This window comes from Misgurnus anguillicaudatus, chromosome 23, assembly GCF_027580225.2.
Source record: "Misgurnus anguillicaudatus chromosome 23, ASM2758022v2, whole genome shotgun sequence".
Classification (NCBI taxonomy): Eukaryota; Metazoa; Chordata; class Actinopteri; order Cypriniformes; family Cobitidae; genus Misgurnus; species Misgurnus anguillicaudatus.
Genome location: NC_073359.2, coordinates 37,867,501 through 37,877,500, shown reverse-complemented (window position 1 = coordinate 37,877,500; position 10,000 = coordinate 37,867,501). Strand labels below are relative to the sequence as shown.

Here is a 10,000-nt window from a genome sequence, read left to right as displayed (position 1 = left end):
AATCTGCATGTACATACATCATTTTTACAGTCACATTTTAAAAACAAACAAACAACAAAAAAAAAAAAATAAATGAATAAATTAAACAGCCAAAGGAATATATTAAAAGAGAAAAATTAAAAGAAAATAACACAATATGTAGCATTTATAAAACATCATGATCATTTTGGCAATTTCAAATTAAAACCTTTTGTGGTGTTCACAATACATGGATTATTTGTTGCAAATATTTGTCTGAAATTATCAGTGTTCTGTTGCCATTGAAAGTACTCTTCTACCATTTTTACATATTGTTCTAATTTCCTTTTGTACATTTTCCAGATATCTATGTTAGCATCACGTTTCTTTTTTACAATGTTTCTTCTTTCCCAGATAACAGTTCTTGCAACAGATAAAAACAAATTAACAACTTTTGTTTTACTTCCATTAAAACCAAATAAAAACATCTTATTCCATTCTGTCTCTGTATCAATGTCCTCTGTTCTGTTTTCAATCATTTGCTGTACAACACTTTTCAACTTAACCATAAAAACTGTTAATTTAGGACACTTTAAAAACAGGTGCATAATGCTTTCATTCTCTTTCTCACATACCTTACACATTGCATTTTCACTGCTTCCTATTTGTGCCAGCTTGGTCTCTGTAAAAATCACATTCTGTCTTATAAAATAATCCATGCATTCTAATTTTGTATCCAAATATTTCCACTTCAAATTTTTCCACATTGTTTCCACATCAAAATCCACAAAAATCTTTTGCCAAAACTTTTCTGCTACTGGTCTTTTGTATGTTTTCTCTCTAAAACAAACATAAAACGTTTTAAGAACACATTCTTGTACATTTTTGTCATTTAAAAAAACGTTCACATTCTCATTTCCTTCATCGTTCTCCTTAATTTTCTTTATCCATCCTTTTGGTATTGCACTTTTGACTGTGTCGAATTGTCTTTCTAATATCTCTTTCTCAAAATCTTCTCCAATTTCATCCATAGCATCTATTATTACTTGCTTTGGTACAAAACCTTCTATGTATTCATATAAAACATCTTTAACTTTACATATTCCTCCTTTTAACCAGTGTGTATAAAACAATTCTTTTCCTTGTGCTAAAATATTTGGATTTAAGAACAATGGTTGATTTAAAAGCGTTTCTCTTCCTTCAGGCTGTATTTTCACAAAAGATAAAAACTCTCCCCATGCTTCTAAAACCTCTTTATAAAACTCAGAAATTCCAGTGATCATATTAGGTTTTAATTTCATCCATAAAATACCCTCGTTCATATTACAACCTCCACATTTCTTTAGAAAATATCCCATCACTACTTTCCATTCTGCTTTAAAATCTTCATTTAAAATTTTTTTCACAACTTTCACTCTCATGCTTTTCTTCCTGATTTCTGGATCTATTAGTTCTAAACCTCCATCCTCCTTTGCACCTATTAGCGTATTGTATCCTATTCTCGGTGGTTTTCCTTCCCAGATAAAATCAGTTACACATTTTTTAACTCTTTGTACATGCCATTTGTCCATTGGGACTACCCCTAAAACATACCACAATTTAGACAACATGAGTGTATTCACAATTAAAACTTTTCCAATTAAATTCAGTCTCCTTTGTTTCCACCATTCCAACCTTCTTTCCATACCTCCTATAACTTCATCCCACATTAATTCTTTGGCTCTCTTTTCGTTTTCTCCTATTCTTATTCCTAAAATTTTCATTTCTTGTTGACTTTTGAAAGTAAAGTTTTCTGGTAAAACTTTTGCACTTCCCACTCTCATTACTACAGTTTTTTCCATGTTAACCTTTGCCCCTGATCCTTCACAATATTTTCTGATAATTTCCATTGCTTTCGTTATACTTTCCATGTCCTTTAAGATAAGTGTTGTATCATCAGCATATTGGTAAATTTTCTGTCCCTCTTCTCCTTGTTTTAATTTAATTCCATGTATTTCTTTTTCTCTCATTATCGCTATCCCCAGTGCTTCAGTTACTAGACTGTAAAGCATTGCTGAGAGCGGACATCCTTGTTTGATTGACCTTGTTATGTTAAAACATTCAGTGATAAAACCATTACATTTGATACAACTTAATGTTCCTGTTTATAAACACTTTATCCACTTTAAAAACTTTTCACCAAAACCAAACATTTTTAAAACACTAAATAAAAACTCATGCTCCACTCTGTCAAAAGCTTTTTCAAAATCCACACTTATTACGTAACCATCTTTCTTTTCTACTTTCATATATTGAATAACATCTCTTATATTCCTTATTGTGTCTGTAATATCTTTGCCCTTAACACCGTATGCTTGATTTGTTTTGATTATTCTTGGTAAAACCATTTTCAATCTGTTTGCTAAAACCTTTGCTAAAATTTTAAAATCTGTGTTTAACATCGTCAGGGGTCTGTAATTGCTTAAAACATCTTTCCCACCTTTTTTCTTGTATATCAATTTCACTAAACCCATTCTCATTAGCTGTGTTGCTTCCTTTTTGTTAAAAATCTCTTCAAAAATTTCCTTTAAAATTGGCGATAAAACATCCTTAAAAGCTTTGTAAAATTCAGCTGTTAACCCATCTAAGCCTGGACTTTTCCCATTGTTTAATTGCATTATTGCCTCTTTTATTTCATCTAACTTTATCTCCTCATCGCACATTATTTTATCTTCTTCACACACACTTTTCTCAATCTGTTCCAATAAAAATTCACCTTCTTTTTTGTTTATTTGACCTTTTTTAAAAAGTTCTTCATAATATTCTCTGACTTCCTTTAATATTCCCTGTGTTTCTATTATTTTATCACCATTCTTTCCTCTTATTTCTTTTATTGTCTCTCCACTACCTTTACTTTTCTCTAGATTAAAAAAGAATTTTGTGCACTTCTCTCCTTCCACCAGATATTTTGCTTTACTTCTTATCTTAGCCCCTCTACATTTTCGCTCTTCTATATCTCTCAACATTTCCTCTAAATTCAATATTTTCTCAATATCTCCATTTTCTTTATTTAATTCTCCATTTAGATCTTTTCTTACCTCTTCTTCCTTACTTCTCTTAGCCTTTTGTATTAGTTTACTGATTTTAATAGTATATTTCTTTATTTCATATTTTGTATTATCCCACCATATTCGTATATCTTCCCGAGACATCTTATCTTGTTTCTCATTAGCTATTATATTTTCTATTGCTTTTTTGTATGATTCCTGTTTTAAAATCTCTGCATTTAAAACCCATACTCCTTTACCTCTTTCAACTTCATTAAAATCTATATTCATAAGCAGGAAATCATGATCGCTTAAAGCAGTTTCCTTATAATAAATACTATGTATAAAATCCCCCAGTTCTCTTTTACATAATATAAAATCAATTCTACTTTGTTTTAAAAAATTATCTACTATTTGTCTTCTAGAGTATTGTTTTTTCCCTTCATTTCTTTCTCTCCATATGTCTACGAAATTATTGTTTTCTATTAGTTTCTCTAATTCTTTTCTTCCACTGTCACTCTTAAATACCATACCATCCGCTAAATCAATTCTATTAAAAACTGTATTGAAATCACCAATTAATATCGCATTTTCCCATGAGTACATTAAACTTGCAATCTTTGCAAAAAAAAACCTTTTTTCTTTCTCCACAACTGGAGCATGCACATTACATAGAGTTATACTTTTCCCTTCATTTTTTATCTTTATAGCTAAACATTTTCCTTCTTCATCTTTATATAATTCTTCAATACTGCTACTCATTTCTTTCTTGACTAAAATTGCTACCCCTCTCCCCATTTTACCATCACCATTATTATAAAATATTTCACCTTGCCACTTTTTCTGAAAAACCTCTATTATTTCATCATTCCAGTTTGTTTCTTGTATAAAAATGATATTTTGTTTTTTACACAGTTCTTTGACCTTTTCAAATTTATCAATACTCAATAAACCTCTAACATTAATTGAAACCAGTCGCCAAAACATACACATATATAATATATTAAATATCAGTCCCATTAGTCAGTACTTTCAGGTTCCATTAAGTCATCTTGCATGCCTCTCATATGTTCAAGTTTTCTACTCACTCTTTTCTTTTTAGCAATTTTAAAGTTCGGAATCACCTTTATGGATCTTCTTCTATGCAGCATCTCTTTTGTAAGTGAATGATCCTCATTGAGATTTTCCTGCTCCATCCTTTCTATTTTGTCCATCTCTGTCTTAGATATTACCAAAGGTGTCCATGTATCACTCTGTTCCTTCAGATTTTCATCATCTTTTTCCAGCTGATCCAGTTGTGTTTCGGGTACCTCTGAAATCATGCATGCACCTTCTTCAACATTTCCTCTCTTGTCCAATTCAATTACTTCCTCACTGCTTAGTACATCCTTTGGTTCTGTGTTTTTTTTCCGTTCTTTCAGTTGGAGCAACATTTATAAAGTCCATCTTATCCATTTTATCTTGTGATTCCTCTTCCTCATCCGATAGCTCCTGAGACTCTTCTTGATTTTCTGCAACACTATTATTTTCCATCCAGCATTCGCATTTTACCAAGGCTCTGTTGCAATCCGGGCATTTAACAGCAGTACAATTCCTAGCATAATGGCCCTGCTCCTCACATTCACGACATGTAAAATTTGGACAGTCCTTGAGTATATGTCCCGGATCCATGCAGAGTCGACAGATTTTCATCTGACGATCGTGCATAATCCGGAAATATTGTGCTCCTTCCGCCGTCTCAAATTTCGTGCTGTAGGGCAGGGAAGCCACGTCTTTAGGAAATCTTACTTTAAGATATCTTGTACCATCTGCAATATCTGTTCCCGGATAATATCTTCTTTTTATATCTGTCACTGGTATCACACGCCATTGGTAAAGTTTATGCAAAATCTGTTCATTGTTCAAATAAGCCGGCAGGTGCATAAATGAAACAATACATTCTCTTGTTTCTAAAGTTCTTACTTCACAACTCTGATTTTTGACAATTAATCCATCCAGAAGATCTTCACATGATTCTTCATTTACTAAAGTAAGTTCATATTCTTTTCCTGCTCTGGGTCTTACCGCTATTAGTTTTCCTGCTCCAATCTTGTCTGTCACAGCTTTTATCACATCCTCTGCTTTTCCATCAATCACTTCTTTTAAATCCACAATAATAGTTGCTTCTTTTGCATAGGTTCTTTTGTTCCGGTCATTCTTTTTTCCATTAACATCCATCTTCTGTTTTGTTTCAGTGTCTTTGTCTCGTTGTGTTTCCTTTCTTTCATCGTCCGCCATGTTTCTTCTACTTTTTTGTTTTTAAACAAGTGGCTCCCCAAACAGTTTACACTGTTGGGGAGCACTTTGAAATAATATTCAAAATTAACTTATATAATATTAAATGAAAAAACTTTTAAACAAAACAAAAAATAAATCAAAACCATGTGGTGAGCCTCTCTCACCAAACTACTGCCAACTCACTTCCTGTGTGCTCTCTAGCGCTCTCAGGGTGGTGTGGCCGTAAGCGAGCGCTGACTCGATTCGAGAGCCACTTCAAGACTTATGTGGCAACGCCATGCCATCGGCGAACGCTTACAGAAAGGATGCATTTCTGGAAAAAAATTATATGAATAAATAATTAAATAATTAATTAAATGCTTACAGCACCTGGTATTCCCAGGCGGTCTCCCATCCAAGTACTAACCAGGCCCGACCCTGCTTTGCTTCCGAGATCAGACGAGAGCGGGCGTGCTCAGGGTGGTGTGGCCGTAAGCGAGCGCTGACTCGATTCGAGAGCCACTTCAAGACTAATGTGGCAACGCCATGCCATGTGCGAACGCTTACAGAAAGGATGCATTTCTGGAAAAAATTATATGAATAAATAATTAAATAATTAATTAAATGCTTACAGCACCTGGTATTCCCAGGCGGTCTCCCATCCAAGTACTAACCAGGCCCGACCCTGCTTGGCTGCCGAGATCAGACGAGAGCGGGCGTGCTCAGGGTGGTGTGGCCGTAAGCGAGCGCTGACTCAATTCGAGAGCCACTTCAAGATTAATGTGGCAACGCCATGCCATCGGCGAACGCTTACAGAAAGGATGCATTTCTGGAAAAAAAATATATGAATAAATAATTAAATAAATAATTAAATGCTTACAGCACCTGGTATTCCCAGGCGGTCTCCCATCCAAGTACTAACCAGGCCCGACCCTGCTTGGCTTCCGAGATCAGACGAGAGCGGGCGTGCTCAGGGTGGTGTGGCCGTAAGCGAGCGCTGACTCAATTCGAGAGCCACTTTAAGACTAATGTGGCAACGCCATGCCATGTGCGAACGCTTACAGAAAGGATGCATTTCTGGAAAAAATTATATGAATAAATAATTAAATAATTAATTAAATGCTTACAGCACCTGGTATTCCCAGGCGGTCTCCCATCCAAGTACTAACCAGGCCCGACCCTGCTTGGCTTCCGAGATCAGACGAGAGCGGGCGTGCTCAGGGTGGTGTGGCCGTAAGCGAGCGCTGACTCGATTCGAGAGCCACTTCAAGACTAATGTGGCAACGCCATGCCATCGGGAACGCTTACAGAAAGGATGCATTTCTGGAAAAAAATTATATGAATAAATAATTAAATAATTAATTAAATGCTTACAGCACCTGGTATTCCCAGGCGGTCTCCCATCCAAGTACTAACCAGGCCCGACCCTGCTTGGCTTCCGAGATCAGACGAGAGCGGGCGTGCTCAGGGTGGTGTGGCCGTAAGCGAGTGCTGACTCGATTCGAGAGCCACTTCAAGACTAATGTGGCAACGCCATGCCATCGGCGAACGCTTACAGAAAGGATGCATTTCTGGAAAAAAAATTATATGAATAAATAATTAAATAATTAATTAAATGCTTACAGCACCTGGTATTCCCAGGCGGTCTCCCATCCAAGTACTAACCAGGCCCGACCCTGCTTGGCTTCCGAGATCAGACGAGAGCGGGCGTGCTCAGGGTGTTGTGGCCGTAAGCGAGCGCTGACTCGATTCGAGAGCCACTTCAAGACTAATGTGGCAACGCCATGCCATCGGCGAACGCTTACAGAAAGGATGCATTTCTGGAAAAAAATTATATGAATAAGTAATTAAATAATTAATTAAATAAAGGATTAAATGCTTACAGCACCTGGTATTCCCAGGAGGTCTCCAATCCAAGTACTAACCAGGCCCGACCCTGTTTGGCTTCCGAGATCAGACGAGAGCGGGCATGCTCAGGGTGGTGTGGCCGTAAGCGAGCGCTGACCCGATTCGAGAGCCACTTCAAGACTAATGTGGCAACGCCATGCCATCGGCGAACGCTTACAGAAAGGATGCATTTCTGGAAAAAAATTATATGAATAAGTAATTAAATAATTAATTAAATAAATAAATAATTAAATGCTTACAGCACCTGGTATTCCCAGGCGGTCTCCCATCCAAGTACTAACCAGGCCCGACCCTGCTTGGCTTCCGAGATCAGACGAGAGCGGGCGTGCTCAGGGTGGTGTGGCCGTAAGCGAGCGCTGACTCGATTCGAGAGCCACTTTAAGACTAATGTGGCAACGCCATGCCATGTGCGAACGCTTACAGAAAGGATGCATTTCTGGAAAAAAATTATATGAATAAATAATTAAATAATTAATTGCTTACAGCACCTGGTATTCCCAGGCGGTCTCCCATACAAGTAATAACCAGGCCCGACCCTGCTTGGCTTCCGAGATCAGACGAGAGCGGGCGTGCTCAGGGTGGTGTGGCCGTAAGCGAGCGCTGACTCGATTCGAGAGCCACTTCAAGACTAATGTGGCAACGCCATGCCATCGGCAAACGCTTACAGAAAGGATGCATTTCTGGAAAAAAATTATATGAATAAATAATTAAATAATTAATTAAATGCATACAGCACCTGGTATTCCCAGGCGGTCTCCCATCCAAGTACTAACCAGGCCCGACCCTGCTTGGCTTCCGAGATCAGACGAGAGCGGGCGTGCTCAGGGTGGTGTGGCCGTAAGCGAGTGCTGACTTGATTCGAGAGCCACTTCAAGACTAATGTGGCAACGCCATGCCATGTGCGAACGCTTACAGAAAGGATGCATTTCTGGAAAAAATGATATGAATAAATAATTAAATAATTAATTAAATGCTTACAGCACCTGGTATTCCCAGGCGGTCTCCCATCCAAGTACTAACCAGGCCCGAGCCTGCTTGGCTTCCGAGATCAGACGAGAGCGGGCGTGCTCAGGGTGGTGTGGCCGTAAGCGAGCGCTGACTCAATTCGAGAGCCACTTCAAGATTAATGTGGCAACGCCATGCCATTGGCGAACGCTTACAGAAAGGATGCCTTTCTGGAAAAAAAATATATGAATAAATAATTAATTAAATGCTTACAGCACCTGGTATTCCCAGGCGGTCTCCCATCCAAGTACTAACCAGGCCCGACCCTGCTTGGCTTCCGAGATCAGACGAGAGCGGGCGTGCTCAGGGTGGTGTGGCCATAAGCGAGCGCTGACTCGATTCGAGAGCCACTTCAAGACTAATGTGGCAACACCATGCCATCGGCGAACGCTTACAGAAAGGATGCATTTCTGGAAAAAATTTATATGAATAAATAATTAAATAATTAATTAAATAAAGAATTAAATGCTTACAGCACCTGGTATTCCCAGGCGGTCTCCCATCCAAGTACTAACCAGGCCCGACCCTGCTTGGCTTCCGAGATCAGACGAGAGCGGGCGTGCTCAGGGTGGTGTGGCCATAAGCGAGCGCTGACTCAATTCGAGAGCCACTTCAAGACTAATGTGGCAACGCCATGCCATCGGCGAACGCTTACAGAAAGGATGCATTTCTGGAAAAAAATTATATGAATAAATAATTAAATAATTAATTAAATGCTTACAGCACCTGGTATTCCCAGGCGGTCTCCCATCCAAGTACTAACCAGGCCCGACCCTGCTTGGCTTCCGAGATCAGACGAGAGCGGGCGTGCTCAGGGTGGTGTGGCCGTAAGCGAGCGCTGACTCGAATCGAGAGCCACTTCAAGACTAATGTGGCAACGCCATGCCATGTGCGAACGCTTACAGAAAGGATGCATTTCTGGAAAAAATTATATGAATAAATAATTAAATAATTAATTAAATGCTTACAGCACCTGGTATTCCCAGGCGGTCTCCCATCCAAGTACTAACCAGGCCCGACCCTGCTTGGCTTCCGAGATCAGACGAGAGCGGGCGTGCTCAGGGTGGTGTGGCCATAAGCAAGCGCTGACTCGATTCGAGAGCCACTTCAAGACTAATGTGGCAACGCCATGCCATCGGCGAACGCTTACAGAAAGGATGCATTTCTGGAAAAAAATTTATATGAATAAGTAATTAAATAATTAATTAAATAAATAAATAATTAAATGCTTACAGCACCTGGTATTCCCAGGCGGTCTCCCATCCAAGTACTAACCAGGCCCGACCCTGCTTGGCTTCCGAGATCAGACGAAAGCGGGCGTGCTCAGGGTGGTGTGGCCATGAAGTGAGCGCTGACTCGATTCGAGAGCCACTTTAAGACTAATGTGGCAACGCCATGCCATGTGCGAACGCTTACAGAAAGGATGCATTTCTGGAAAAAATTATATGAATAAATAATTAAATAATTAATTAAATGCTTACAGCACCTGGTATTCCCAGGCGGTCTCCCATCCAAGTACTAACCAGGCCCGACCCTGCTTGGCTTCCGAGATCAGACGAGAGCGGGCGTGCTCAGGGTGGTGTGGCCATGAAGCGAGCGCTGACTCAATTCGAGAGCCAATTCAAGACTAATGTGGCAACGCCATGCCATGTGCGAACGCTTACAGAAAGGATGCATTTCTGGAAAAAATTATATGAATAAATAATTAAATAATTAATTAAATGCTTACAGCACCTGGTATTCCCAGGCGGTCTCCCATCCAAGTACTAACCAGGCCCGACCCTGCTTGGCTTCCGAGATCAGACGAGAGCGGGCGTGCTCAGGGTGGTGTGGCCGTAAGCAAGCGC

The 10,000-nt window shown here is 39.2% G+C and overlaps 14 non-coding genes and 4 pseudogenes across 14 annotated transcripts; all 18 read right to left on the bottom strand.

Moving 5' to 3' along the window:
- Nucleotides 1–5,618: 5,618 nt before the first annotated feature.
- On the bottom strand, nt 5,619–5,737 carry LOC141359688 (5S ribosomal RNA). The gene has a single exon (XR_012366169.1). It is a non-coding gene; the product is annotated as a 5S ribosomal RNA (ribosomal RNA).
- Nucleotides 5,738–5,865: 128 nt separating this feature from the next.
- On the bottom strand, nt 5,866–5,984 carry LOC141359864 (5S ribosomal RNA). The gene has a single exon (XR_012366347.1). It is a non-coding gene; the product is annotated as a 5S ribosomal RNA (ribosomal RNA).
- Nucleotides 5,985–6,113: 129 nt separating this feature from the next.
- Nucleotides 6,114–6,232, bottom strand: LOC141361187 (5S ribosomal RNA). The gene has a single exon (XR_012367239.1). It is a non-coding gene; the product is annotated as a 5S ribosomal RNA (ribosomal RNA).
- A 128-nt stretch (nt 6,233–6,360) lies between these two features.
- On the bottom strand, nt 6,361–6,479 carry LOC141361186 (5S ribosomal RNA). Its single transcript, XR_012367238.1, has one exon. It is a non-coding gene; the product is annotated as a 5S ribosomal RNA (ribosomal RNA).
- Nucleotides 6,480–6,607: 128 nt separating this feature from the next.
- Nucleotides 6,608–6,726, bottom strand: LOC141361185 (5S ribosomal RNA). The gene has a single exon (XR_012367237.1). It is a non-coding gene; the product is annotated as a 5S ribosomal RNA (ribosomal RNA).
- A 130-nt stretch (nt 6,727–6,856) lies between these two features.
- LOC141360433 (5S ribosomal RNA) lies at nt 6,857–6,975 on the bottom strand. Its single transcript, XR_012366947.1, has one exon. It is a non-coding gene; the product is annotated as a 5S ribosomal RNA (ribosomal RNA).
- A 141-nt stretch (nt 6,976–7,116) lies between these two features.
- On the bottom strand, nt 7,117–7,235 carry LOC141360725 (5S ribosomal RNA; annotated as a pseudogene).
- A 145-nt stretch (nt 7,236–7,380) lies between these two features.
- Nucleotides 7,381–7,499, bottom strand: LOC141361184 (5S ribosomal RNA). The gene has a single exon (XR_012367236.1). It is a non-coding gene; the product is annotated as a 5S ribosomal RNA (ribosomal RNA).
- A 125-nt stretch (nt 7,500–7,624) lies between these two features.
- On the bottom strand, nt 7,625–7,743 carry LOC141360609 (5S ribosomal RNA; annotated as a pseudogene).
- A 129-nt stretch (nt 7,744–7,872) lies between these two features.
- On the bottom strand, nt 7,873–7,991 carry LOC141359982 (5S ribosomal RNA). Its single transcript, XR_012366489.1, has one exon. It is a non-coding gene; the product is annotated as a 5S ribosomal RNA (ribosomal RNA).
- Nucleotides 7,992–8,119: 128 nt separating this feature from the next.
- Nucleotides 8,120–8,238, bottom strand: LOC141360268 (5S ribosomal RNA). Its single transcript, XR_012366781.1, has one exon. It is a non-coding gene; the product is annotated as a 5S ribosomal RNA (ribosomal RNA).
- Nucleotides 8,239–8,359: 121 nt separating this feature from the next.
- LOC141359852 (5S ribosomal RNA) lies at nt 8,360–8,478 on the bottom strand. Its single transcript, XR_012366335.1, has one exon. It is a non-coding gene; the product is annotated as a 5S ribosomal RNA (ribosomal RNA).
- A 141-nt stretch (nt 8,479–8,619) lies between these two features.
- Nucleotides 8,620–8,738, bottom strand: LOC141359851 (5S ribosomal RNA). Its single transcript, XR_012366334.1, has one exon. It is a non-coding gene; the product is annotated as a 5S ribosomal RNA (ribosomal RNA).
- A 129-nt stretch (nt 8,739–8,867) lies between these two features.
- LOC141361182 (5S ribosomal RNA) lies at nt 8,868–8,986 on the bottom strand. The gene has a single exon (XR_012367234.1). It is a non-coding gene; the product is annotated as a 5S ribosomal RNA (ribosomal RNA).
- A 128-nt stretch (nt 8,987–9,114) lies between these two features.
- Nucleotides 9,115–9,233, bottom strand: LOC141359850 (5S ribosomal RNA). Its single transcript, XR_012366333.1, has one exon. It is a non-coding gene; the product is annotated as a 5S ribosomal RNA (ribosomal RNA).
- Nucleotides 9,234–9,379: 146 nt separating this feature from the next.
- LOC141360906 (5S ribosomal RNA) lies at nt 9,380–9,498 on the bottom strand (annotated as a pseudogene).
- A 129-nt stretch (nt 9,499–9,627) lies between these two features.
- Nucleotides 9,628–9,746, bottom strand: LOC141360804 (5S ribosomal RNA; annotated as a pseudogene).
- A 129-nt stretch (nt 9,747–9,875) lies between these two features.
- On the bottom strand, nt 9,876–9,994 carry LOC141361181 (5S ribosomal RNA). The gene has a single exon (XR_012367233.1). It is a non-coding gene; the product is annotated as a 5S ribosomal RNA (ribosomal RNA).
- Nucleotides 9,995–10,000: the final 6 nt, after the last annotated feature.